This window comes from Triturus cristatus, chromosome 8 (assembly GCF_964204655.1).
Source record: "Triturus cristatus chromosome 8, aTriCri1.1, whole genome shotgun sequence".
In the NCBI taxonomy this organism is placed as follows: domain Eukaryota; kingdom Metazoa; phylum Chordata; class Amphibia; order Caudata; family Salamandridae; genus Triturus; species Triturus cristatus.
Window position 1 is genome coordinate 1108048494 of NC_140591.1, and position 26090 is coordinate 1108074583.

Here is a 26090-nt window from a genome sequence, read left to right on the forward strand (position 1 = left end):
AAATTTCTATTCCTACATTGCTGGGTACTTACATCAGGGGAGGTGTTGGCCAGTGTACGGGGGCTAAATTTCTATTCTTACTCTGCCCGGTACTATCCTCAAGGAAGGTGTTGGACAGTGTATGGAGGGAAAATTTCTATTCTTATATCGCCGGGTACTTACCTCAGGGGAGGTGCTGGCCAGTGTCTGGGGCAAATTTATTTTCTTACTCTTCCAGGTACTTACCTCAGGGAAGGCGTTGTCCAGTGACTATGGGCTAAATTTCTATTCTTACTCCATCGGGTACTTACCTCAGGGAAGGTGTTGGCCAGTATCCGGGGGCTAAATTTTCATTCTTACTCTGGCAGGCACTTACCTCAGGAATGGTGTTGGCGAGTTTCTGGGGGCTAAATTTCTATTCTTACTCTGCCGGGTACTTACCTAAGGGAAGGTGTTGGCCAGTGTCTGATGGCCAGATTTTCTATTCTTACTCCACAGGGTACTTACCTCAGGAAATGTGTTGGCCAGTGTGCAGGGGCTAAATTTCTATTCTTACTCCGCCGGGTACTTATTTCAGGGAAGGTGTTGGCCAGTGTATGGGGCTAAATTTCTATTCTTACTCCGCCAGTTACTTACCTCAGGGAAGGTTGCTGGCCAGTGTTTGGGGGATACATTTCTATTCTTATTCCACCAAGTACTAACCACAGGGAAAGTGTTGGACAGTGAATCAAAAGGCTAAATAAAGTATCTTTACTCAGTAAGTTAGTACGAAGAATTGGAATAGGTCTAACATATAATTGAAACATGTGCTTGATCCTTATCTTTCTTTTTCTTACCAGATATCTCACAGACAGCCATTCCCATCAATCTTTAGGGTTGAAAACGGAAGTACAGCTTAAAACATCAGTTGCAGAAAAAAACCAGCGAATCTTCAGGTACAAATGAAAAACCCTTTTCTGCTTTCTGAAGTAATATTGAAAATGTCTGAGTGTTAGACTAACTTTAAAAATTTCTGTTTTAATTTGCAGGTTAAACAACATTTTAAAATAAACTGTTCTAATTAAGCCTGGGCAAAGCACTACGCTACGCTCGCGTAGTTTGCGAAGTTCGCGCTACTTCGCACTACGCGAACTGCACGTAGCACAGTGCGAACACGCGTAGCGTAGTGTTGCGTAGTGCTGCGGTCATTTTTTGCTTGCTCGCGGTCCTCAACGTCAAGTTGGCGATCGCGAGCAAGCAAAATGACATCCTGGCGAGACTTTTTCCTTGTTCGCGATCAGCAACATCAAGCTGGTGATCGCGAGCATGGAAAATAAACCTCCCGGCGAGATTCCCAACGCGAGGAGGTCAGGTTTCTCATTGCGAGTGGTCGTGTATGCTCGCGACCGCTCGCGATGAGAAACTACCAGTTCGCGTTGAGAAAGCTGCCGCTCGAGTAAAAATCTACTCGAGCAGCAGAAAACTACAGCTCGCACTGTGCAAGATGCCATTTTCAATGATTGCACAGTGCCGGTTGCTTGTCCGCACTGTGCAATCATTGAAAACGACATCTGGCACAGTGCGAACAAGGTACTACGCAGTTCGCGAAGTACTACGCGTAGCTCGCGTAGTGCGAACTGCAATTTGCGTAGCTTCGCGAAGTGCTACTTCGCGAACTACGCCCAGGGTTAGTTCTAATCCTTTTCTTGATACTTCTTATTCCAGCTACCTCTACAAAGTACACCTGGAATACTCAGAGTTAAAAAAGAGAGTGCCTGCTAAAGCAACACTTCCAATAATACTTTTGCAAACAAAACTTCACCTCAAAACAACTAAGAAATGCAAATCTCAGGTATAAGTGCAAACCTTTTTCTTTTCTTCTAAAAAAGTGATATAATGAACTTTTCTTTCACACATTTAAAATTGGTTGTTTAAACTTTCTTGCCTCCTTTTCATATCAAAAATGACATTGATGTTTTTATAATTCCATTTAAGAACCATATATCTTTTGAATGAATACAACAGTAGCTTCAAAACATTTACACTCACTTATCCTCATCCTTTAAAGAATCATCAACAGCAGATTCCAGTCGCCGAGCAAGTTACTTACAATCAAGGCAGTGCAACAGGTTATTGAAATTTGGTGGCTACATTTACTGCAAGGAAAGATTAACTGAGCCCAGGAGTCATTAGAGATGTGTAGAGTATTTCTCATTGCATTGCAAAGGCGGAGTGATTACTCTGCTTGACATAGTGGAGAAGTCCACAGAGCAAAACCACACTGTCTCTGCAATGGAGATAGAAGTTAGGGAAAATCTACAGCAGATTAAAATTTTGGTAGCCACCTCCAATGAATCCTGTGGCTCAGTTTTACGCGAGGTTGCACAAAACATCCCCATGCACGTTGCTAGTAATATGCCCACAATCCCTAACTTAACGTGTATGATCCACAGAACAAAACAGGCCATCAATCCACTGGCAATAAGACCAAAAATGTTCTCCGATATTAAAATCCCACAGAACTGATTGTCACTTTTACTAAAAAGACTTTTCTTTTACATGATCATCAAAATCCTCTAAAACGTATTTTAATCTTCTCTACAGCAGGTAATTTGGTCACCCTTGAAAAAACTGAATTTTGGATGACTGATAGCACTTTTTAAGTCTACACACCATCCTTTTATTCAAGTTTACACTATTCATGGCAATAATTACAACACAACTGTTGCCTTAGTATTTAGTTTGCTGCCTGACAGACAATCTTCCACTTATATTTAGTTTTTATCAGTTATAAAATCCAAAACTCTGAGCAAAAGTCCAAGGAAAGTAATAATTGATTTTGAGTTGCAAATAATAAATACTATTGCTAAACTATATCCAGATACCCAAATCCAAGGATTTTTCTTCACTTTTCCCAGGCATATTAGAGAAAAATTCAGAAAACATTCTTAGCTAAAGATGATGTGTCAGACAGCAAACTTCAGCATGAACTTAGAAAAAAACGGCTTTATGTTTTGTTCCTCCTGAATGTGTAGATGACTTCTGCACTACAATTGTTCAATCAGATTATTTTACACCAAATGAAGAGAAATTGGCACCACTTTTAAATTATTTTGAGGACACCTGGATTGGCCATCTGAGCAGGTCAGGTCGCAGGAGGAAGCCAAGGTTCCCCATTGACTGGTGGAACTGCTACTTAGCTTGCTTAGAGGGAGGAGCAAAGACAAACAATTCCATTGAAGGATGGCATAGCTCTTTTAATAAATCAATTGGGAAGAGTCATCCAAACTTTTATCATTGCTTGGAAATTTTGAAAATAGAGCAAAGCTTCTAAGAAATAAGGATGGCTCAGTCACTTTCAGGTAGTCTGAATCCTGGAGTGTCACGACGTAGCAAAGAGATGTGTGAAAGACTTCTTTCTAAAATTCAACAATTTCCTTTAATGGGCACATATGACTATCTTGAGAGTATTGCTTATATTCTTCATTTCTAGCTAACACTATCAACGTGTGGATTAATCGCCTGTTTTACACCACTTCCAAAATATTAAATTGGCTTTTTTTAATTCCTCAATTCCAAATAAATAAAAATGTTACTTTCTTGCCAACTTGTTAAATTTTTCAGAACTTCCGGCACATCTATCGTGGTTCAGTATTTTTAACTTGATACACAGTTTGTAAATTTTCAAATGTTGAATTTTCAAAGTTTGCAATTTTAAGCAAGGTATGGTTTAATGAAGGTGTCTGTGTTTTTCAAAGATAGCTTTTATAATCGGTACCTTAGCCGAAAAACTAATCGTCCCAAGGTGTGTATGTTACAAAAATCTGCATGGAGATCAAAGAGTTGTTAATTGAAATTAAAAAAACAGTCTCCACTGTATTTGAACATATCTCCCACATCTTTCCTTATAGTAAATGTCCCTACCACACCTTCTAGTATTAAGAAAATAAGGTTCCTAATCGCACTCCGTCTTCCACCCAATGCAGGCTGAGATGGACCACCAACTACAGAAACAAATGTGAAACAGCGTGCATCCACAAAGTTTCTATGAATCAAAAATTGACTATTTGATCCATAAGCTTATTGCTGAACTGTGGAGAATAATAACAAATAAAAAACTTTGACAAATGCATCGGGGTTTACAATAAATTATTTGTTGTGCTTCTTTAAAACATAACAGAAACCTTTTTTGGAAATATTGCAATAAATTATATTTACTCAATAAACCTTTTCACTGTAAACTGGGTGGATTTATTTGCATTTTTTTTTAATTGTTAGTTCATTGTTGCATATGTTCTAAATTGCTTTAAACTGTCCAAATTTTTTTTAACAGATGTAGTGATCTTTAATTTTGTAGTATGTTTGTATAATATTTTTTTCAATAACTTAGTTTACATTTAAATATTTTTTTATTTAAACTCAGATGTTTCTTTTCCTGGAAAAATACCTGGGTATTACCCCTATATCCCAAGCATCCCGCTCCTAAAGAATAGCGTAGTAATTTGTTGTTGAGTATTGCTCTTTTTTGCTAAAATAATGGATTGCACTTAAAATGTAATACTCAGGGATTTTTGTCCCCAGGAAAAATACCTGGGAATTAAAAGACTACCCCACACAATACCACTATATCCCAAGCATCTCACGCCTAAAAGATGTAGTATTTTCATGAAAAATATTGTTCATGTTTGCAAAAATAATGCAATGACAATTAAAATGTTATACACAGGTTTTTTTTTTTTACCATAGAAAAAAATACCTGGGTAGTGAAACACTACCCCTACCAAAACCCCTACATCCCAAACATCCCGCTCCTAAAGGTTAGTGTACTATTTTCTTGTAGAGTATTGTTAATGTTTGCATAAATAATGCAATTCCTACACTGCTGGGTACTTACCTCAGGCGAGGTGTTGGCCAGTGTGCGGGGGCTGAATTTCTATTCTTACTCTGCCCGGTACTATCCTCAAGGAAGGTGTTGGACAGTGTATGGAGGGAAAATTTATATTCTTATATTGCCGGGTACTTACCTCAGGGAAGGTGATGGCCAGTGTCTGGGGCAAATTTATTTTCTTACTCTTCCAGGTACTTACCTCAGGGAAGGCGTTGTCCAGTGACTATGGGCTAAATTTCTATTCTTACTCCATTGGGTACTTACCTCAGGGAAGGTGTTGGCCAGTATCCGGGGGCTAAATTTTCATTCTTACTCTGGCAGGCACTTACCTCAGGAATGGTGTTGGCGAGTTTCTGGGGGCTATATTTCTATTCTTACTCTGCCGGGTACTTACCTAAGGGAAGGTGTTGGCCAGTGTCCGATGGCCAGATTTTCTATTCTTACTCCACAGGGTACTTACCTCAGGGAATGTGTTGGCCAGTGTGCAGGGGCTAAATTTCTATTCTTACTCCGCCGGGTACTTACCTCAGGAAAGGTGTTGGCCAGTATCTGGGGGCTTTATTTTCATTCTTACTCTGCTGGGCGCTTACCTCAGGGATGGTGAGGGATAGTGTCTGGGGGATACATTTCTATTCTTACTCTGTGGGTCCTTACCTCAGGGAAGGTGTTCTGCAGTGCCCGATGGCCAGATTTTCTATTGTTACTCTACTGGGTACTTACTTCAGGGAGGATTTTGGCCACTGTCTGGGGGCTAAATTTCTATTCTTACTCTGCCGGGTACTTACCTCAGGGAAGCTGTTAGCCAGTGTCTGGGGGCTAACTTTCTATTCTTAATCTACCGGGTACTTACCTCCGGGAAGGTGTTGGCCAGTGTCTGGGGACTACATTCATATTCTTACTCTACCGTGTACATACCTCAGGGAAGGTATTGGCCAATGTCTGGGGATAAATTTCTGTTGCTACTCTGCCGGGTACTTACCTCAGGGAAGGTGTTAGCCAGTGTCTGGAGGATACATTGATATTCTTTTTTTTTTTTTCTTTGTTTTTGTTTTTTAAACTTTTATTTTCAAAAGTCAGGACACAGCTATTCAGCCGACAACCCGGAGGTTCGGCAGCTTCGATAAAGAGGAACAGAGACGCGTCCACAGTACAGTGAAGGAGGAGTGCAAAGATTCCATTTTTTAAATAAACACAAAACACACAACAACCCCCAGCAAGGCAAGAATACTGAATGCCCATGGTGATAGCCCCCCAGGGGAGGCAGGACCCCAATCATCTACCATTTACAGTACCGTGAAAAGAGGAAGAAGGGGGACAGCAGGGGCCAAAGAAGTCCATTAACCATACTGAGCTGGAAAGAAGGTTAGGAGGAAAGCTGTTCCTCGGGGGGATCCAGATCAGGGGCAAGACAAATTCCCCCCCTGTATTGGTTCCACCTCCCCCAGATGGCGTGCCACTTCCGAGGGCGGCCTCTAGCGCAATATACCGTCTTCTCCCTTAGCATACTCCAGTCCATATTTTCTTTCCACGCGGTCAATGTGGGGGGGCCCACGGATCCCCACAATCGCGCTATATCTCTCTTAGCGACCATGTTGCCCAGTGTCACCCATTGGGTCTGCGCCGCATTGTGATCAGTGGGCCCCCAGACATTCAGGAGGCAACACCGCGCTTCCGGCTGCATAGCAATGCCCGTCACCTCCCCCATCACTGCATGGACTCTCCGCCAAAATTCCGTGATGACACCATATTCCCAAATGATATGCAGGAAAGTTCCCACCATACCACATCCCCTCCTGCATAGGCCGTCCTCCGAGAATCCCATGTGAACCAACCTTGGCCCCGTCACGTACACTCGATGCAGTATTTTAAGCTGCACCAGCCTCAGACGAGACGGGATCGCAACCTCCTTAGGAGAGGAAACAGCAGACTGCCAATCCTCGTCATCCAACTCGAGGCCATCCCTAGACCACTGGTCCCTCAACCCCAGAAGCATATCCGCCCGGACGTTTATCAGTTTCTTATAGATGAGCGAGATCGTGCTCTCGGGCATATGACCATCAAGGACCCGGTCCTCCAAAGGAGAGGACTCAGGCACCTTCTCACCCTCTATGAGGACTGATCGGAGGGCGTGACGCACCTGAATATAGCGGAAAAACTCAGATGGCCCCAGCTCATACTCCTTCTGCAACTCTTCAAAGGACTTCACCCTCCCCTTAATCAGGACATCTCCGACCCTGGAGATGCCGATCAAGTCCCATTTGTCAAAGCCTTTTGTGTGCCAAAGCCTACCCAATCTCTCAGATTCAAACAGCGGGGTAGCGAGGGTGAGCCTATCCTTCCAGCCCAGCGAGTCAGTTGCTATCTTCCACACACGCACCGCCACACCAGTGGGCCCCGTGAGGGACGAGTCCAGGGACCGCGAATACAACGCCCTGTAATAGTTACCACCACGCAGCAACCACCTGTCCATGGCATACCCAGGGCTGAGGGCCGGGCCATAAAACCCATGATTAATCGCACTCAGCTGGGTGGCCCAATAGTACCGTCGGATGTCTGGAAGCGCAATACCCCCGTCGTACCATGGGAGCGTCAACTTTGCAATAGCTATTCGCGGCCGCCCGTCCCACAACAAAGCTCGTTGGAGGCCTTCAACCTCCCGAAAGTAATTGGCCGGTACCCAATCCAAAGTATTCTGCAGCGCGTAGAGGAACCGGGGAAGAGACATCATTTTGAACAGGGCCGCACGCCCAACGAGGGAGAGCGGCAGCCTCTGCCAGCACTCCACATCCCGCCTCAGGCGCGCTAGAGGGGGGAGCAGGTTCCTCTCATATCGCACGGCAGAATCCATGGAGATAAAGATCCCCAGATACACGAAGCCCTGCTGAGCAACCTGGATCAAACAAGTTCGAGGGATCGGTGGAACCTCGCCACTAAGAACATATAAATACGATTTACTCCAGTTGATAACGAGACCCGAGTTCCTACCGAAAGATGTGAGTACGTCACAGACCACTATAAGTGATTTCTTGGGTGAGGCAAGATACAACAGGATGTCATCAGCATAGAGCGATATACGGTCCTCGTGCTCAGGCGACCATCTAAGTCCCCGTATATCCGGGTGCCAGCGTATCCACGCGGCCAGCGGCTCAAGGGCGAGGGCGAACAGCAATTGCGACAGGGGACAACCTTGCCGAGTACCCCTCCCAAGCTGAAACGGAGTCGACGCCCGGCCATTTACCACCACACTCGCAAGAGGGCCCTCATACAGCAACTTCACCCAGCTCACAAAACCGTGGCCAAAGCCGAACTTGGTCAACACGGCCCACAGATATGCCCATTCCACCGTGTCAAAGGCCATCGTGGCATCGAGAGACGCCACAATAGCTGGTTCACGCAGCGTGCCCGCCCTGGCGATTACACCATGTAGGCGCCGAAGATTTAACGCTGTGTTACGATGCGGGATGAATCCGGATTGATCCGGATGGACCAAGTCACCGAGTACCCTGATCAAACGGGCCGCCAGGATTTTAGCCAGAATTTTTGGCTCTGCGTTAAGGAGTGAGATAGGCCTATATGAGGCACACTTATCTCGGGGTTTGCCCTCTTTGTGTATAACCACAATCGTCGCCAGTCACTGATCCAACGGGAGGGCCCCACTCCCCCGCGCCTCCACGAACATGGCGCGCAGGTGAGGGGCAACCCTATCCGGAAATAGCTTGTACAGGTCGACCGGCAAGCCGTTCGGACCCGAGGCCTTGCCCGATTTCAACGCGCGGATAGCCCCCGCCACCTCATCAACCGTTATGTCACCATGTAGATCGTCCCTATCTATATCAGAGAGACAGGGCAATGCAATATCACGCAGGAGGTCATGCGAGTCCTCGGGCGGCCTGTCCGACACTGAGGCATAAACCATACGGAAATAGTCCGAGAAACACTGCACAATCCTCTCAGGTTCCATAATCACCTCTCCCCCCTCTCCCGTCAACTCCGGCACTACTCTATTGACCCGTTCTTTTTTGTCCAGCCAAGCCAGGAGTTTCCCGGCCTTGTCACCAACATCATACAGACGGCCCTGCTGTTCCCTACCGAGGGTCTTAGCGGCATTCGTCACCAGGTCCTTATACTCGGATTGCTTCAAGCACAGCTCATGCAGTGAGGCCTCTGTAACCTCCTCCTCCAGCGCTCCCTCCAAAGCCGCGATCTCCTCCTCAACCTGCAAAACCTCGCCATCTCTCCGCCGCTTGGCAGCCACTACAAGGGAGAGGGCTTCCCCTCGCAGCACAGTCTTAAATGCTTCCCACAGCGACACTGCCGAGTCCACGGATCCCTGATTGTCCTTGAAAAAATTATCTACTGACTTTACCAGCGCGCTGCGCGTCTTGGGGTCTCGGAAATACCAAGGGTTGATAGGGGCCACCCTTCCCCCTCCCTCCCGACCCAGATCCAGCCTGACCCACACCGGCGAATGGTCAGATATGCCACGCGCCATGTGCCTGGCCTCAGACACCAATGAGGCATGCGCAGCCAGAGTGAGTAAGTAGTCAATCCTAGAAAGGCTACCATGCGCCCCGGAGTGGAAAGTGTATTGGCTCTGTGTGGGGTGCCGGAGCCTCCAGCAGTCTATCAGGCCAAGCGTATCTAGAAAGTCTGGAAGCCACTTCTGAGCCCCCCCCGTGTCTCTGGGCGGGTATCTATCCAGCAGGCCAGAGCCAACAGCGTTGAAATCACCTCCCACTACAAGCATACCCCCGGGAGATCCAGCAGGGCCCTACCCAGATCTGTGAAAGTGGAGGCCTGCAGGGCCGGCGGGACATAAACCGAAACTAAAACCAAAGTTCTTCCTTCCCACCGCCCCGCCACCGCCACAAACCTCCCCCTATCATCAACAATGGTGGAGTCCACCTCAAATGGTAGCGAGGCTCTGACTAGGATGCCCACACCCCTGGACCCAGAGGAGAATCCCGAATGAGCTATGAATTTATAACCCTTCCTATTCAGGGCATAGCACGTATTACCTATAAGATGCGTCTCCTGCAGCAGGGCGACATCCGGCAATGACCGTTTCAAGAATTGCAAAACAATCCCACGCTTAATGTGATCCCCCAAACCATTCACATTCCAGCTTATAACACTTAAACCCCTACCCCCCATCCCCAAACGTAAAGAGGCCCACCCCACACCCGAAGAGCCCCCATGGAACAGTCCTGGAAATAATCACTATGCCTTGCTGAAACAAACCCCCCAACAACAACCCCAAAATCCCGGAAACCCCCCCCACCCTGCACCCCTGCTGCAGCTTACAAAGACCCCCAACTTGCAGTGTGCCTGTCGCCCTACCAAACCCAAAATCTACAAAAAGTACCCTAAGGGAGGAAAGAGCTCCCCTCGTCCTCCCACAACCTCCGTGTTTACTGCAAGTCATTATCTAAAGTCAGTCCGAGTCAGTCCGGTTCCGAATACATCAACCTTGTTCATCCCGGCCACGGTCCCCGTCTACGGCAGTGTCCTCTTCCGTGCGTCGTCGAGGCAGAGCGTCCAGCCATTCATCCGCCATGGCAGGTGACTCAAAGAAGAATGTTCAGTCTTCAAACACCACACGTAGTCTGGCAGGGAAGAGCATGGCGTATTTCAGATCCCTCTCCCGAAGCCTCCTCTTCACCCCCAGGAAGCCCTGCCGCTGCCTCTGTACCTGCTGGGTGAAGTCAGGATAGAAATTCACCGACGCGTTCTGGAAGGGGACCGGGCCCGTCACCCTCGAGGCCTGCAGGATAGCGTCCCGGTCTCGAAAATGAAAGAGCCGGGCGACGATCGGCCTCGGTGTGGCTCCCACCTTGGGCCGCCCACCAGGCACTCTATGGGCCCGCTCAACTGCGAAGAACTTCCCTAGACCCTTAGGCTGCAGATGATTGAGCACCAAGTCCTCCACGAGCAGGTCCACTGAAATCTCGTCCGAGGACTCCGGGACCCCGATAATGCGCACGTTGTTGCGCCTGGCCCGGCTCTCGAAGTCCTCCAGCTGACGGGCTGCGAGATCATGCTCGGTCCGCAACTTACGGACCTCGGTGTGCAGGTCCGAGACATCATCGGCGAGGCCCGTGCTCTTGATGTCCAGGGATTTGACCCGTTCATTTGTTTTGCCCAAATCCGCGCGGATCAGATTAACATCCACCAAGATGGTATCCACTTTGTGCGCCAGGGCATCAAACTGTCTCCCAATCGAAGTCTGCAGCCCGTCAAGTGCACCCACGACATCCTGCAGTGAGAGCTCCGGGGCCAAGGGTGAAGCAGTCTTCTGTGTATCCGGGGACTGGCTCGGTGCACCCGGTGACCCCTTCTGCTGGGCATAGCGGTCCATGTTATTGGCTTGAGTGTAGGCTCCCCGCCTGGTGGCCTTGGGCTTCGGCCGATCCACCTCTGCTTTGCCCGACATGGTGGGCTCGAGCAGGTCGGGTCAAACAGGACTGCCCTCTCTCAGCGAGAGAGAGCAGGAGTGCTCCGTCTTACGATGGGTCGCCAGTGTGGCATGCAGAGCGTCCAAATGATAATAAAGCAGACGCGAGCACTCCCTGGGCTGGGCAGACAAAGGGCGAGAAAGTGAAAGTGAAAGGATAGAGACCTCCGTCCGGCAGTTCACACCTCGCCTGGCCGCTGTTGTTCAATTAGAGGTCGGGCATCCTGCCAACTCGAGCCCCTGGCATCCCTCGGAGATGGGCCTCAATCTTCCGCCATGCATAACTCCGGTTCCCGGTGGGCGATTCGACCTCGGGTGGCATCGATCGCCTCCCTGACAAGTCATCACCACGATGCAATGCATACAAACAGGATTATGTACAGGATAGACGACGGAGGGCACGAGGGTCTCGGGAGCTCAAAGCTCACGTGGCCATCTTGGTCAAGCGCTAGGCTCCTCCTCATACATTGATATTCTTAAGCTGCCGGGTACTTACATGAGCGAAGGTGTTTGCCAGTGTCTGGGGGCCAGATTTTCTATTCTTTTTCAGCCGGGTACTTACCTCAGGGAAGGAGTTGGCCAGTGTCTGGGGGCTAAATTTCTATTCTTACTCTACTGGGTACTTACCTCAGGGAAGGTGTTGGCCAGAGTCTGAGGGCTAAATGTATACTCTTACTCAGCTAGGTACTTACCTCAGGGAAGGTGTTGGACAGTGTCTGGGGCTAAATCTCTATTCGTACTCCGCCGGGTATTTAACTCAATTAAGGTGTTGGCCAGTGACTGGGAGCTAAATTTCTATTCCTGCTCCGCTGGATACTTACCTCAAGGAAAGTGTTGGCCAGTATCTGGGAACTAAATTTCTCTTCTTACTCTGCTGGGTACTTACCTCAGGGAAGGTGTTGGCCAGTGTCTGGCGGCTAAATTTCTATTCTTAGCCCGCTGTGTACTTACCTCAGGGAAGATGTTGGCCAGTTTATGGAGGGCAAATTTCTATTCTTACATCGCCGGGTACCCATTCCTCAGGGAAGGGGGTGGACAGTGTTTGGGGAAAATTTCTATTGCTATTCCACCGGGTACTTACCTCAGGGAAGGTGTTGGCCAGTATCTGGGGGCTACATTTTCATTCTTACTCTGCTGGGCACTTACCTCAGAGAAGTTGTTGGCCAGTGTCTGGGGACTACATTTCTATTCTTACTCTGCTGGGTACATACCTCAGGGGAGGTGTTGGCCAGTGTCTGGGGGGATGACATTTTTATTCTTACTCTGCCCAGTACTTACCTCAGGGAAGGTGTTTACCAGTGTCTGTTGCTAAATTTCTATTCCTACATTGCTGGGTACTTACCTCAGGGGAGGTGTTGGCCAGTGTACGGGGCTAAATTTCTATTCTTACTCTGCCCGGTACTATCCTCAAGGAAGGTGTTGGACAGTGTATGGAGGGAAAATTTCTCTTCTTATATCGCCGGGTACTTACCTCAGGGGAGGTGCTGGCCAGTGTCTGGGGCAAATTTATTTTCTTACTCTTCCAGGTACTTACCTCAGGGAAGGCGTTGTCCAGTGACTATGGGCTAAATTTCTATTCTTACTCCATCGGGTACTTACCTCAGGGAAGGTGTTGGCCAGTATCCGGGGGCTAAATTTTCATTCTTACTCTGGCAGGCACTTACCTCAGGAATGGTGTTGGCGAGTTTCTGGGGGCTAAATTTCTATTCTTACTCTGCCGGGTACTTACCTAAGGGAAGGTGTTGGCCAGTGTCTGATGGCCAGATTTTCTATTCTTACTCCACAGGGTACTTACCTCAGGGAATGTGTTGGCCAGTGTGCAGGGGCTAAATTTCTATTCTTACTCCGCCGGGTACTTATTTCAGGGAAGGTGTTGGCCAGTGTATGGGGCTAAATTTCTATTCTTACTCCGCCAGTTACTTACCTCAGGGAAGGTTGCTGGCCAGTGTTTGGGGGATACATTTCTATTCTTATTCCACCAAGTACTAACCACAGGGAAAGTGTTGGACAGTGAATCAAAAGGCTAAATAAAGTATCTTTACTCAGTAAGTTAGTACGAAGAATTGGAATAGGTCTAACATATAATTGAAACATGTGCTTGATCCTTATCTTTCTTTTTCTTACCAGATATCTCACAGACAGCCATTCCCATCAATCTTTAGGGTTGAAAACGGAAGTACAGCTTAAAACATCAGTTGCAGAAAAAACCCAGCGAATCTTCAGGTACAAATGAAAAACCCTTTTCTGCTTTCTGAAGTAATATTGAAAATGTCTGAGTGTTAGACTAACTTTAAAAATTTCTGTTTTAATTTGCAGGTTAAACAACATTTTAAAATAAACTGTTCTAATTAAGCCTGGGCAAAGCACTACGCTACGCTCGCGTAGTTTGCGAAGTTCGCGCTACTTCGCACTACGCGAACTGCACGTAGCACAGTGCGAACACGCGTAGCGTAGTGTTGCGTAGTGCTGCGGTCATTTTTTGCTTGCTCGCGGTCCTCAACGTCAAGTTGGCGATCGCGAGCAAGCAAAATGACATCCTGGCGAGACTTTTTCCTTGTTTGCGATCAGCAACATCAAGCTGGCGATCGCGAGCATGGAAAATAAACCTCCCGGCGAGATTCCCAACGCGAGGAGGTCAGGTTTCTCATTGCGAGTGGTCGTGTATGCTCGCGACCGCTCGCGATGAGAAACTACCAGTTCGCGTTGAGAAAGCTGCCGCTCGAGTAAAAATCTACTCGAGCAGCAGAAAACTACAGCTCGCACTGTGCAAGATGCCATTTTCAATGATTGCACAGTGCGGACAAGCAACCGGCACTGTGCAATCATTGAAAACGACATCTGGCACAGTGCGAACAAGGTACTACGCAGTTCGCGAAGTACTACGCGTAGCTCACGTAGTGCGAACTGCAATTTGCGTAGCTTCGCGAAGTGCTACTTCGCGAACTACGCCCAGGGTTAGTTCTAATCCTTTTCTTGATACTTCTTATTCCAGCTACCTCTACAAAGTACACCTGGAATACTCAGAGTTAAAAAAGAGAGTGCCTGCTAAAGCAACACTTCCAATAATACTTTTGCAAACAAAACTTCACCTCAAAACAACTAAGAAATGCAAATCTCAGGTATAAGTGCAAACCTTTTTCTTTTCTTCTAAAAAAGTGATATAATGAACTTTTCTTTCACACATTTAAAATTGGTTGTTTAAACTTTCTTGCCTCCTTTTCATATCAAAAATGACATTGATGTTTTTATAATTCCATTTAACCCCTTCAGTGCCCATGACGAGCTGGACTCGTCATGGGCCGCGGTGGCGCTGTGCCCATTACGAGTCCAGCTCGTCATAGACCCCGCCCGCCAATGCAACGGCCGGCACTGGGCGGGGAAAGGGGCGGGCACTGAAGGGGTTAAGAACCATATATCTTTTGAATGAATACAACAGTAGCTTCAAAACATTTACACTCACTTATCCTCATCCTTTAAAGAATCATCAACAGCAGATTCCAGTCGCCGAGCAAGTTACTTACAATCAAGGCAGTGCAACAGGTTATTGAAATTTGGTGGCTACATTTACTGCAAGGAAAGATTAACTGAGCCCAGGAGTCATTAGAGATGTGTAGAGTATTTCTCATTGCATTGCAAAGGCGGAGTGATTACTCTGCTTGACATAGTGGAGAAGTCCACAGATCAAAACCACACTGTCTCTGCAATGGAGATAGAAGTTAGGGAAAATCTACAGCAGATTAAAATTTTGGTAGCCACCTCCAATGAATCCTGTGGCTCAGTTTTACGCGAGGTTGCACAAAACATCCCCATGCACGTTGCTAGTAATATGCCCACAATCCCTAACTTAACGTGTATGATCCAGAGAATAAAACAGGCCACCAATCCACTGGCAATAAGACCATAAATGTTCTCCGATATTAAAATCCCACAGAACTGATTGTCACTTTTACTAAAAAGACTTTTCTTTTGCATGATCATCAAAATCCTCTAAAACGTATTTTAATCTTCTCTACAGCAGGTAATTTGGTCACCCTTGAAAAAACAGAATTTTGGATGACTGATAGCACTTTTTAAGTCTACACACCATCCTTTTATTCAAGTTTACACTATTCATGGCAATAATTACAACACAACTGTTGCCTTAGTATTTAGTTTGCTGCCTGACAGACAATCTTCCACTTATATTTAGTTTTTATCAGTTATAAAATCCAAAACTCTGAGCAAAAGTCCAAGGAAAGTAATAATTGATTTTGAGTTGCAAATAATAAATACTATTGCTAAACTATATCCAGATACCCAAATCCAAGGATTTTTCTTCACTTTTCCCAGGCATATTAGAGAAAAATTCAGAAAACATTCTTAGCTAAAGATGATGTGTCAGACAGCAAACTTCAGCATGAACTTAGAAAAAAACGGCTTTATGTTTTGTTCCTCCTGAATGTGTAGATGACTTCTGCACTACAATTGTTCAATCAGATTATTTTACACCAAATGAAGAGAAATTGGCACTACTTTTAAATTATTTTGAGGACACCTGGATTGGCCATCTGAGCAGGTCAGGTCGCAGGAGGAAGCCAAGGTTCCCCATTGACTGGTGGAACTGCTACTTAGCTTGCTTAGAGGGAGGAGCAAAGACAAACAATTCCATTGAAGGATGGCATAGCTCTTTTAATAAATCAATTGGGAAGAGTCATCCAAACTTTTATCATTGCTTGGAAATTTTGAAAATAGAGCAAAGCTTCTAAGAAATAAGGATGGCTCAGCCACTTTCAGGTAGTCTGAATCCTGGAGTGTCACGACGTAGCAAAGAGATGTGTGAAAGACTTCTTTCTAAAATTCAACAATTTCCTTTAATGGGCACATATGACTATCTTGAGAGTATTGCTTATATTCTTCATTTCTAGCTAACACTATCAACGTGTGGATTAATCGCCTGTTTTACACCACTTCCAAAATATTCAATTGGCTTTTTTTAATTCCTCAATTCCAAATAAATAAAAATGTTACTTTCTTGCCAACTTGTTAAATTTTTCAGAACTTCCGGCACATCTATCGTGGTTCAGTGTTTTTAACTTGATACACAGTTTGTAAATTTTCAAATGTTGAATTTTCAAAGTTTGCAATTTTAAGCAAGGTATGGTTTAATGAAGGTGTCTGTGTTTTTCAAAGATAGCTTTTATAATCAGTACCTTAGCCGAAAAACTAATCGTCCCAAGGTGTGTATGTTACAAAAATCTGCATGGAGATCAAAGAGTTGTTGATTGAAATTAAAAAAACAGTCTCCACTGTATTTGAACATATCTCCCACATCTTTCCTTATAGTAAATGTCCCTACCACACCTTCTAGTATTAAGAAAATAAGGTTCCTAATCGCACTCCGTCTTCCACCCAATGCAGGCTGAGATGGACCACCAACTACAGAAACAAATGTGAAACAGCGTGCATCCACAAAGTTTCTATGAATCAAAAATTGACTATTTGATCCATAAGCTTATTGCTGAACTGTGGAGAATAATAACAAATAAAAAACTTTGACAAATGCATCGGGGTTTACAATAAAATATTTGTTGTGCTTCTTTAAAACATAACAGAAACCTTTTTTGGAAATATTGCAATAAATTATATTTACTCAATAAACCTTTTCACTGTAAACTGGGTGGATTTATTTGCATTTTTTTTTAATTGTTAGTTCATTGTTGCATATGTTCTAAATTGCTTTAAACTGTCCAAATTTTTTTTAACAGATGTAGTGATCTTTAATTTTGTAGTATGTTTGTATAATATTTTTTTCAATAACTTAGTTTACATTTAAATATTTTTTTATTTAAACTCAGATGTTTCTTTTCCTGGAAAAATACCTGGGTATTACCCCTATATCCCAAGCATCCCGCTCCTAAAGAATAGCGTAGTAATTTGTTGTTGAGTATTGCTCTTTTTTGCTAAAATAATGGATTGCACTTAAAATGTAATACTCAGGGATTTTCGTCCCCAGGAAAAATACCTGGGAATTAAAAGACTACCCCACACAATACCACTATATCCCAAGCATCTCACGCCTAAAAGATGTAGTATTTTCATGAAAAATATTGTTCATGTTTGCAAAAATAATGCAATGACAATTAAAATGTTATACACAGGTTTTTTTTTTTTTACCATAGAAAAAAATACCTGGGTAGTGAAACACTACCCCTACCAAAACCCCTACATCCCAAACATCCCGCTCCTAAAGGTTAGTGTACTATTTTCTTGTAGAGTATTGTTAATGTTTGCATAAATAATGCAATGACTCCTAAAATATAATACTCTGGGATTCGTTTTTCCAGAAAAATATCCGGGCATTACACCAGTACCCCACCCACTACCCTTTCTTCCAAAACATCCCGCTGCTAAAGGTAAGCGTAGTATTTTCTTGTAGAGTACCGTTAAGGTTTGCAAAAATATTGCAACGACATTTAAAAATGTCATACTCTGGGATTTCTTTTTGAGAAAAAAATACCTGGGTATTAAAACACTACCCTATTCAATAACCCTATACTCCAAGCATCCCATTCCTATATTAACGCAATATTTCCTCACAGAATTCTATTAATATTTTCTGAAACATTTTAACACCACTTAGTTATTTATACTCAGATTTTTATTGTAAAAAAACCTGAGTATTAATACACAAACCCCACCCAGCAACACTAAATCACACACAAGCTTTTAAAGGTTAGTGTCGCATTTTTAGACATATTCAATACAAATTTCCTAAAAACTAAAAAAATATAATCCAGTGTTATAAAAAAAATAAAACTAGAGTGTCAAATCTATTATATTTAAATATTTTTTGTGTCTGTGCTTTTCACAGATCAACACACTGTTAGCAAAAAGGGAAATGTTTTTGCATCCTGCTTGACTTTCTGTTAGTACATACAATGGCTGCCATTGCAACAGGAAAATATTTCATAGCACGGTATAACTGGATTTGCAACTGCTGCATAATTCATCACAGGTGCAGAACAATTCAAAAGACTTTGTTGTGTGTGATATACAAAAATGTATTTATGGTAAGTGTCCAAAACAAAATATTTTTAAAAAAAGAACAGTTTCTTACCCGCCTGCCCCAAGCCTTCCACACCAGCACCCTTGACTTCCACCAACCTCAGAAACAAACGTCAAAATGCGTCTACGATGGTTGTAGAAAGTGAAAAGGGACTTGGGAAACTGGCATCTGGGATTTTGCGTGCCGTGTAAGCGCATTCTTAGGAACAAGGTAAACCTGCTGGCATTATAAAGGCAAGCTCCATCCTAGCAATACACAGATGCAGTCTCTATGAGATTGCACGGTACAGCTGACAGAACTAAAAGCCCTGATACTGGCACTAAAAAATGCGGATCAGGAACTTCCCACACTTATTGTGTGCAATTGGTTTTTACTGTGTCCAGTCATACAATAAATATCTTCACTACTGGGGCCATAATAGGTTTAGAGATTCCAAAGGTTGCCCAATAAAGCACAAGTTGCTTTGGGAACAAGTGGCAGAGCTGAAAAAAGGCTTGCCACGGTTTCATGTAATTGATACATTGAGTCATAAGAGTGTTGGCATTCACGTTGAAGGGAATTTATTGGCTGATGAAGCTGCCAAGACAACAGTGAGAACTGCTGCTGTTGCTGCAATCACTCATTCTAGTGCGAGGATAGACAAACAGATAATGATAGCTGTGAACGCTACGCGTAAGAACAGCTCAGCCTTGACACAAGGCTTTCCACTCAAGTACTCCTCCAAGTTAGATGCACAAAATATTCTGTATGCTAAAATTCCAGGAGTGGGGGATAGAGTTAATACCAAACATGGATTGCAGATTAGGTTTAATTCTTGATGCACAAGAGGGTCTGGGTTCGGCACATGCAGGTATTACAGCAACTGTATCACTACAGAAACAACTTTATTGGTGGCAAGGTCTAACCAAACAGACCAAAGGTTTTGTCCTTAACTGAGACATCTGACAGCAGATGAAAGGTTCCACTGTACCATGTCCGCCACAATCACCACTACTGATTTCAGGCAACCTCTCGCATGTGTCTATTTGGACCACTGTGGCCCATTACAATCTGATGGAGCTTACATGTACATGCTGGTGGCAGGAGATTCATGCTGGTTGGCCACAGCACTCGGCTGATGCTCGAACTGTTATAAAGGATTTGCGAGTCTTTATAGGGACATATGAAATTGGCACATTACACTCTGACTGTGGCACTGTGTTTAGCTCTCGGGCTTACAAAGAAGATATGGGAAGTTTGGGTGTACTCCTCTCCGTATCATCCAGAGGGATATTCGTTATTTGATTGTGGAGAGGAAAAACCGGGGCTTAAAGCAATCCTTAACAGCAAGGGTATTAGGCGTGGGTAGCAGTTGGATCAATCACCTATATGGGGTCCAGAGGGCACTCAATAACATGCCAAGAAGTTCCCTGGGGGCCGTACTCCATATAAAGTCCTGTTTGGGACTAGAATGTGGGTACCTGACCTTGATTGTGGCAGCGCAGTGGCGGATGAGAAACCATTTGACACCAAGAATTTTTTGACTGTTTTACTGGAACTCAATGAATTCCGGGCACTACAAAGCAACGTCCAATTGAAACGCACCACCACTAGGGAAGTGAAAGCTGTTCTGCCAAGACCTGCCTGGGTCCCGAAGATTGGGGACCTGGTCAGAGAAAAAATTGTGAACAAAAAAGAATTTGGGCAATCTTGCAGAGAGCCTGTACCTGACTATCAAAGGAACAAGAACAGTACTTCTTCCACCCCTTCCCGGCAAGAAAGAAAAGAGATTTGTCTCCATTGATCTGATTAAACCATACTATGTGGCTGATACTGAATAGAAGGCCGCGTGGGCTCCTAAGTAGCTGCCAATCTCTTCTCGCTACAATAAACGAAATTCAGAATGAAAGATTAATAACATTTGAAGATCCTATTCTATGAAGTGACGGAGTTACCAACAACTCAATGGAACTAGTGTCTGTTGAAATTGAACAGCAACAAAATACAAATAAAACACAGATCTCAATTCAGCCTAATATCGACACCTGTGTGAATATGTCTCGATACAAGTCATCTGCCAATTCTACAAAACCTGCTGAGCTACCAAATATAGATCTAACTACGTCTGGCTACTTCATCCATTTTGATACTTTCTCATTGGATCCAAGTGAACCCGAATCGCCGCCAGCTCCTTTTTTGCGCAACCAAAAACCATGTGATTTCAACCTTTGGCTGAAAAAGACTTGTTTTATTACTCCCTGGCTACAGCTCTGGATTGCAATTGGTCTACTTTTCCTAGTTCTTTGGCTAGGTATTGTGACTGTCTTTCTCCTGCTCCTGAATGGACATTATATCCCAGAAAGCTCCGCAGTACAACATGTGAACTTTGGGACATGGTTGAATATGATGTATATGGTCGAACTCAACATTTGAAAATACCACATTTGTTTAAAATTTCTTTAAGTGATATCATCACCTCCCGTACTTTCTCTGAGGATTGGGATTTTTAAACTGTAAATACTATGCTGTCAGATTTAGAACAATCTGCTGCGTTTTCAAGTAATGTGCTGTATGATGATACATCCAATATTTGACACCTGTATTGTGACCAACATTATGGTCATCATATTCTGCACAAAGCAAGTATCCCACGTACTATTCTCTCTAACCATCAATGGGAACATTGTCTGACACCATCTGGGTTTGACACTTCAGACCCGAGATCTCTTTAATATAAGACTGCACCTACACCTGCAAAGAAAAATATGCTAACTAACACAAAGCAGTTATGTTCTACTTTCTTTATTTTTCAGCTGTCTTTACAGGGTTTCGACTTTTGGAGGGACATCATGGACACTAAATCTGCCTGGGGGATAAAAGATTGGCAAGTTCAGGGAACTGAGGCCATATTTAGAGCATGCCTCATACCACAGCAAATTATCTTCCTGAACAACACAGTGCAATAGACTTCCTGTCTTGGACTAGCCAAGATAAATGACTTGAACACACCTGGATTCCCTCACTCACACATTTTGAAGGGTGGCAAAACTATACACAACATAGTGAGGATACACTAGTTGACATTCTACATGATGGTTCATACAATTACTCAGACCCCACCTGGAAGGTGGTCAACACAAATAGGTGTAAGTCAAGATTTAGGGGTACCACCAAAGGGTTTAGTACGCATAGACCTGACCTACGCTACATACAAACAGAACCTCTTAATAAAGTGTTGGGAAGTTAGGCCTATAGTGGCTATAAACCTCAACACTGTCTCAGGCGAAACAACACTTGTCCTTACTCTCTGATGACATGGATATTAGGGATTTTTTGTTAGGTCCCCAGATGCCACGTCAGAAGCGCTTCTTATATGCTATTTACAACGAAGTGTGGAAAATCTCTTAACAAGAGGCTGCTGATAGATTGCGTGAGATTGACAGGATTAACCTAGAAAAGGCTTTGGCAGTGGTCGACAATGGTATGACCACACTGACATCCAGGATTGATTCACTGGGCAACATTGTGTCTTCTGCAATAGATATAATAGAACAGTATTTGTCTATTCTTGAACATGGACAATCAATTGCGATCCATTCTGTTATTGAGCTGGACCCTGCAAACACTGCATTCTGGTCACATTCCCTGGCGGTATGCCAACAGTACATCTCTGTTTTCTGTATACAATCTAACAGACAGGCAGACAAAGATTAAACAAAAAGATGTAACGCATACAATGCTGCACATTGCAAAATTGGACCAATTACCTTTTAGTGTGGCTGAGTCACCCTTCATGGAATGGTTAATCCATTGCCATATTACACTACCAGTCACAACATTCCAAATTCAGTACTGTCTACAGTATTACCAGGTAGAGAGGTATGAAGCGTTGGGAGAGGGGTACATACATGAATCTTGGGAATTACCGTACAGATTTAGATGAAGGAATGGGGACACGGAGGTTTTTCTTAGTGGTTCAGACTGAGAGTTCTTTAAGTGGGTCTCTAATTTGTCAGGATAGTATGCTTCACAGAGGATTTAATGCTTCAGTTACAAACTTATTGTGTCACTTAAAAGGGTCCCCAGCAGCAGGGATTCATCCAGTGACCAAACTGCTCTCGAATGGGAGTTATTTGATGTTGAATGATCAAGGTTGTTGTGGGATGCAGCAAGACATCACATATTTGGTCACAGTGAGTTCCAGGGTTACTTGTTGTTTGTCAGTATTGTTTTCACCGACCCAGTCAAGGATGCACCGCTATGGCCTTCATTGCATGTTTCCCTTATATGGTTTGATTCTCTGAGCAGACTGAAAGCCATGGTTTTACAGAAGGATGTGGCCTTAACCTCAGCCCGAGAGACTTTTGATCTCCAGATTGCAAGGTCTTCAGCTAAGATACAGGCATTAGTCCGAACGAACTTCCCACTCCATTTTGGAGAAATGGTACATCGTATCTTTAACAGGTCTGATACGATTGGGATAGTGCACCTATTTAAGAGCATAGGTTGTGGACTATTGAGCACCTTTCAGACAATATTTAGAGTTATCCCATCATTTATACACTCCATGTTAGGGAGCATTTTTGGATGGCTTTCAGTGGTCCTACTGCTTGCAGTGGGTATCCTGGTTTTAATTTTCCTGCTCAGCAGCGGGCGTCCCAGCTTTCACAGAGATGGAAAAAGCACTCCTGGTGCGACGTTGCTGTGAATGCATGGTACTCCATCTGGCCTCACCTCGGCTTCAGGAGCAAAGCGAGCATTGGTTCCTATTGGTCAGATCAGTCTAGGTTATCTGCGTATTGCCTGTGCTCCGCTGCCTATTCTGTGGATACGAATGCATGTTGGACATATGTCTAACACTTCCATCGGCTGCGCCACAGGACATAGACGTACTACCGGACTTCTTAAAGGCCCACGTATTACAGTGTCCTCAGAGTATTCCCATGTTGATGTCAGCATTCTTAGATGCAAAAACAACAGTTGATGGACAGAATGCAGAACAATGTCATACATTCACCACAGTACAGAGATCTGGGCCTGAATCCATCGTTTTTTTGCTCACCATGCCTCCCAGTTTGAACCCTGCCATATGCAAATCAGTCTTGACCCTGTGCCACATGGGAATAGTCCAGCCCGAACTGCCAAGCCAGGTCCTCCCTAGACTGGAAACAAGCATCCTATGACCGGTTTCGGGGATTCACCCCTCTTCAGCCAGGATAGCTTGATTCCAGTGGCATGGAGAGCACGGGACCCACGTCTGCGCATACTCTTCCCTTTCGGGGTGACAAATGCAAAAAAACAGTTGATGGACAGAATGCAGAACAATGTCATACATTCACCCCAGTACAGAGATCTGGGCCTAAATCCATTGTTTTTTTGCTCACCATGCCTTTCCAGTTTGAACCCAGCCATATGCAAATCAGTCTTGACCCTGTGCCTCATGGGAACAGTCCAGCCCGAACTGCCAAGCCAGGTCGTCCTTGGACTGGAAACAAGCATCCTAGGACCATTTTCGGGGTTTCACCCCTCTTCAGCCAGGATAGCTTGATTCCAGTGGCATGGAGAGCATGGGACCCACGTCTGGGCATACCCTTCCCACTCAGGGTGACAAATGCAAAAGCAACAGTTGATGGACAGAATGCAGAACAATGTCATACATTCACCCCAGTACAGAGATCTGGGCCTAAATCCATCGTATGCCCAGACGTGGGTCCTTGGCTCACTGTGCCACTGGAATCAAGCTATCCTGGCTGAAGAGGGGTGAAACCGCGAAACCGGTCATAGGATGCTTGTTTCCGGTCCAGGGAGGACCTGGCTTGGCAGTTCGGGCTGGACTGTTCCCATGAGGCACAGGGTCAAGACTGAGTTGCATATGGTCAGGTCTAAACTGGGGTGGCATGGTGAGCCAAAGAATGATGAATTTAACCCAGATCTCTTGACTGGGGGTGAATGTTTTGATTTGTTCTGCATTCCGTCCATCAATTGTGTGTCTTTTGCTTTCTCACCTTAAGTGCACCAGGTATGCCCAGACGTGGATCCTGGGCTCACTCTGCCACTGGAATCAAGCTATCCTGGCTGAAGAAGGGTGAAACCCCGAAACCGGTCCTAGGATGCTTGTTTCCGGTCCAGGGAGGACCTGGCTTGGCAGTTCGGGCTGGACTGTTCCCATAAGGCACAGGGTAAAGACTGAGTTGCATATGGCCAGGTCTAAACTGGGGTGGCATGGTGAGCAAAAGAATGATGGATTTAACCCAGATCTCTTGACTGGGGGTGAATGTTTTGATTTGTTCTGCATTCCGTCCATCAATTGTGTGTCTTTCGCATTCTTAGAGCCACCACTGGATGTTTCAGCTCCTGTCAGAATGGACACCAGCTCTGCCACAGGCTCACAGGTGTCAAGTGCTTCCTCAGCGGCTGCAGTGGGAACCGGACAAGATCACCTTTGCTCCACTGACCTGATCTAAGAGGTGTTACAGAGACCGTTGTCTGTGAAAGCAAGCAACAGTGATGTTGCGTCTCCCACGCAGGACACATAAACATTTGGCTCTCCGTGTGATGGGAACAATTCGGCCTTTTTCCAAACCAAGCCAAATTGGAATTTAGAAACATCATTTTATTTTATATTTCTCTCCTTGCTTTCACTGCGCTCCATGGCTTTCGATGTGCTCAGTTAGTCTAAACAGTATATTGACTATTTAGAGGAAATATAAAGTTGTTATTGTCCTTTTACATTGCTTTTAAATATACCATGTTTTTTAGAGGTTTTTTTTTTTACATTTGTTTTTTAACAAAGTTTTTGTGCTTCTTAGACAGGCAGATTTTATGATTAGTTTATCTTATCGTCCTTCGGATGAGGAGTGAGTGTTATGAGCTCCAATGTACCCAAATATAGGCCTGGGTATATGCACAACCTTTTCCCTACATTTGTCCTACCCTGCTCTACATAACGGCTCTGGCGCTAACCTTTTGCCTAGTTATGTGCTGAATAAATGTTGTGTGGTTTTCTTCGCAAAGTAGCCTAATTTATAATGCATGAGGATTCTTAGTATCACACAGCAGGATTACCATCTTCTGTATAATATCTCTGTACAAAAGCCACCGCTATCGGCATCCTTTGACGACAGGCCCACAGTACCATTGCACATGTAGGCAGAACCCGTGAGGGTACCTTTTGGCTATAAGTACCACATATTCGCTGGGCAAATCAGAGAAGCTTCCATGCTGACACAAGACGCTGGAGTCCCTACATGCAGAAACTCCAGCATCCCTTGTGGGGTGTCCACATCAAGACCAAGACAGAGTCCTTTGTTCTTTCCCATCAGGTAAGGGGGTTGGCTCTTTCCTAGGGGGATCGTTGGCTTCACACCTACATACATGCTAGGTACCCTTAGGTACACTTATTTAGCACCATGGTAGAATTCTACCTTCTATTTACTCAGTCAGTGCTTGCAATTGTACCTATCTGTTTCTGTCTAATGGTTGTCGCAGCACTCGTATTTTATACTAGAATGACGCTGGTTCAATAAATGCTTATTGAAAAAGTCCCCATAGTTTATTCTGTATATCTCTGAGAAGTGAGCATGAGTGACTGAATGAAAAGTACTTTACTGTTTCCACGGTCCCTGAAGGATCCGGGGTTGTCATGTTCGATAGTTGCCAGAAACCATTCGCTCCTTGGTAAGGTTAGGGGGCCCATATTGGCACTGTGAGCTAGCTGTTCTAAAGTGTAACATATCCTTTGGGGGGGTCTGGATTCAGTCTGGACA